Source organism: Acipenser ruthenus, chromosome 23 (genome assembly GCF_902713425.1).
Source record: "Acipenser ruthenus chromosome 23, fAciRut3.2 maternal haplotype, whole genome shotgun sequence".
Classification (NCBI taxonomy): domain Eukaryota; kingdom Metazoa; phylum Chordata; class Actinopteri; order Acipenseriformes; family Acipenseridae; genus Acipenser; species Acipenser ruthenus.
In genome coordinates this window covers 9,266,477-9,270,449 of record NC_081211.1, presented here as the reverse complement: position 1 = coordinate 9,270,449, position 3,973 = coordinate 9,266,477, and the positions used below count along the sequence as shown (strand labels likewise).

The following is a 3,973-nucleotide window of genomic DNA, read 5'->3' as shown; positions in this document are numbered from 1 at the left end:
GTGATTAGCCCCCTCACAGACCCTGGGGACACTTACAGACACAGACGTGTGCAAGCTGGTGTTCCTGTGAACGTGGTCTTCCTGTTAGCACCAGTGTTTCCTTTTTCAGTCCGTAGGATTGAGCGGCTGATCTTACACACTTTGACCCTGTCCTCCTTAGAGCAGGAGCCCCCTGGTGTCCACAGAGGTGCGGTGCAGCTCAGCAGCCTGCCTCTCTAGATACACCAGGACTGCAGTCCAACTGTACACTTCACCTTGCATATTTATATTACAGACATTATCTCACTTTTTACATTCAAATGGTAATTTTCAAAAAGCAGTTTAAAAAGCTAACAAAGTGCGGAAGGTTAAAAAAAAAAAGCCTCGCCCAAACAGGGACTTGAACCCTGGACCCTCAGATTAAAAGTCTGATGCTCTACCGACTGAGCTATCCGGGCTCGTTGAATATAAATGCTTACTTGGGCAGAAAAAAAAGATATACAGAAAGAATAAAAAAAAAAAAAGAAAAAAAGAAAGAAAGAAAGAAAGAAAGAAAAAGAAAGAAAGAAAGAAAAAATCAAACAGCAGTTGACAAACTTCCTCATGGGCCAGGCTAAGCTAGCTATATTGAAGAGCAGGAAGAACAGAGAGAGGGGGTTCTCACTGGGGATGCTGTGATTGTGTACTTCCTCCTGGGCCAGGCTAAGCTGACTGTATTGAAGAACAGAGGGTTTACTAATTTTCCATTTGAAAAATGATCCCGTTGACATGGAGTTGAAGTTGTTTCAGAAGTTTGTATTCCCTTAGAGAAATGTGTGTTGGCAATAGGTGATGTGGGCTGTGAGATTAAATTGTCTTCTCGGATGAGTGGATCGATCGTTGTTTTTTGAGCTCAGTAGATTTGGTTTCCAAAGTAGTGTAAAAAGGTATTGTCATTGATGATACGCTTATCCAGGTTTCACCGCTCGCTGTTCCAGCAAGGAGAATAACTCTGTCTAATGTTCTCCCGTTTAAAAAAAAATGAAACTCTAGCGAGAGAGTTAACCCTTCATGGGCAATTAATGTCGGGGGTAAAGCGAATCCCTTTGGGCTGTAAATCTCCCCAGCTTAAGCATGTAGTGTCATTTAAAAGACAGGTATATATGGTGCTTAATGACGTAAATGAAGATTTAAATATCGCTCTTAAATTTAAGATTGAGGGTACTGATTATGTCATTTTCATCACTTCTGACTCGATGAAGTGCTTTAAATGTGGGAGTGAGGGACATATTATTAAAAATTGCCTGGAGAAAGAGAGGGCGGAGAGAAGGCATGAAGACAGTGATCAGCCAGGTCCTTCTAATGCTGACAGACAGACTGATAATGAAAGTGGACTGTCCATCCCTCGGGTTACCAGTGAGCCAATAAACCAGGGGGTCACCGTGGTCAACAGGCAGGTCCTTCTACTGCCGACAGACAGACTGATAATGAAAGTGGACTGTCCATCCCTCGGGTTACCAGTGAGCCAGTGAAGATCACAGCTTATGCTGATGACATTGCAGTTGTAGTGATCAATCAAGCAGATATTGTTCAGTTAACCATCTGTCAAAGACTGTTTGAAAGGTTGCATCAGCAAGATTAACTGGGCTAAAAGCAGTGGTTTGCTTATAGGGGACTGGAAAGGCGGTCATCCTCCAGATTTACCCAGTAGATTACAATGGAGCAAGGATGGGATCCTGTATCTGGAAGTATATTTAGGTAATTAAAAAAATTGGGATGGAGTGCTGGAGAAGGTGAAGGCTAGACTCCAGAGATGAAGGTGGCTTATTCCACAACTCTCCTATAGAGGCAGAATGTTACTAATCAATAACTTGGTGGCTTCTAGCTTATGGTATCGTTTTATCTGTTTAGACCCCCCGGAAAGTCTTGTTAGGCAAGTTCAATCAGCACTGTTGGATTTCTTTTGGAGTGGGGTGCACTGGGTGAGAAAGAGTGTGATCTATTTGCCATTGGTTGAAGGGGGAGAGGACCTTATAGACATTTCCAGCAGAATTGCTGCGTTCCGGCTTCAGGCCCTGCAGAGGTTGCTGTTGCTATATTGTTTTTTGGTCAGTTTAATGAATTGGACCTGAAACAGCTGCCAGAATATTCTCACAGTCTATTTAAGCATGGAAGTTACTGACAGTAAAGTGGGACCCCGGGAATGTAACCCTGTATTGGCTGTTAGAAGAGCCTCTGGTAGCGGATCCTGCTTTAAAAACAAAATTGGGGGAATCCAACAGTTAAAGAGCATTTATTGAGGGCAGGAATAGTAAAACTGAGACAGCTGCTGGATTATCACAGCTTCACATGGAAGAGGGCCGAGTCTTTGGCTTCAGAGCTAGGGATCCGCTCGGTCCGCTTGGCTGAACGCTTCATTAATGAAATGCGCAATGCCATCCCCAAGGAAAATCTAGAGCTGTTAGAGGAATTTCTTAGAAATAAGACACTGCCTCAGCCTAACCCTGATTTTCCCAATTTAGCTATTTCCCCTGAGCTCAGTCTGGACTCTGATGTGCCAGGGAAGCTGTTGACTGTTAAAGCTCTGAAAGATCTTTCCCTGGCTACAGTAGATGGTAGGACGCTGTATATAATTTGTGTAAACAGCATCAGACACAGCTTGAGTCGTTACCTGATACTCCTTGGACAGAGAGGTTGGGGGTGGAAGAGCATGTACAGCCAGCCTGGGCTTCCATATACAAGCCACCATTACCCAAAGGATCAGGTAATCTGCAGTGAAGAATTTTACGTGCTATTCTTCCTGTTAATTCTTTTGGATTATTAATCCTGCAGTGAAAGATAGCTGCCCTTTCCTTTCTGCTCTCAAAGAGAGACTGTTTTTCATTGTTTTTCTTTTCTGTAAAAGATCCATACCAATGTTCAGTGTGCTGAGAAATATTACTGTTGGATTGGGTTTCTAGTTTAGTGATGTCATCTTTGTTTTTGGTTTTAAATTTTGTAAAAAGGACAATTCTAAGAGTCAACTTGTTAATTGTATTTTTGGACAAGCCAAATTGGCTATTTTAAGAGTAGAAAAAATATGATGAATGGTTTCAGTTATCATTTTTAGAATGTTGTTATTAAGCAGAATGTTATTATAAATGTTATTAGTTATTATAAAACTACAAATAATTTGGAGAGTTTTCAGCAGATTTGGTGTATAGATGATGTGTTGTGTGATATTGAAGGTGATAAACTGTGTGTGAATTTTTGATATTGTGTTTTTTTTTCTTCTGTTTGAATCCCAGTGCACAGCAAGATCTATCAGATCTTACTGTGCACTGGGATTGTCTAGCTGAAAGTTGAACTAATTGAATCCCTACTTAACACAATGAGTCTTTTTATTATTAATACTCATTCAATACATTCCCAAACAGTAGCTAAGTGTGCCCTGAACCGCAGATGCACCTAGTGTTAACATTACCACTAATGCTCCCTGGCTGGGCTCTCACTAAACAACTCTGTCATGCTGTAAATGCATCATAATAAGCAGTCGGACCCACAGGGAGCTCCTCGCTCCACAAGAGCAGGTTTTGTGTGTGTGTGTGAGTGTGTGTGTGTGTGTGTGTGTGAGTGTGTGTGTGTGTGTGTGAGTGTGTGTGTGTGTGTGTGTGTGTGTGTGTGTGTGTGTGTGTGTGTGTGTGTGAGTGTGTGTGTGTGTGTGTGTGTGAGTGTGTGTGTGTGAGTGTGTGTGAGTGTGTGTGTGTGTGTGTGTGTGTGTGTGTGTGTGTGTGTGAGTGTGTGTGTGTGTGTGAGTGTGTGTGTGTGTGTGTGTGTGTGAAATCCATGCCTGCGGTGTGATCGCATCATTACAGTATTACAGGGGTTGGATGTAAAAATGGAAACACCTTTGATATGTAACACACACTTTGTAAGTGTAAATGAGCTTCCCTTTGTTTCGCAGATGGCATCCCTGACTTGTTTTCTTTAACATAAGCTGCATCCCCCCATTGCAGGTCAGTTCAGTCACAATGAG

At 42.2% G+C, this 3,973-nt stretch overlaps 1 non-coding gene across 1 annotated transcript; it reads right to left on the bottom strand.

The window, feature by feature from the left end:
* Window positions 1-364: 364 nt before the first annotated feature.
* Window positions 365-437, bottom strand: trnak-uuu (transfer RNA lysine (anticodon UUU)). Its single transcript has one exon. It is a non-coding gene; the product is annotated as a tRNA-Lys (tRNA).
* Between the last annotated feature and the right edge of the window lie 3,536 nt (window positions 438-3,973).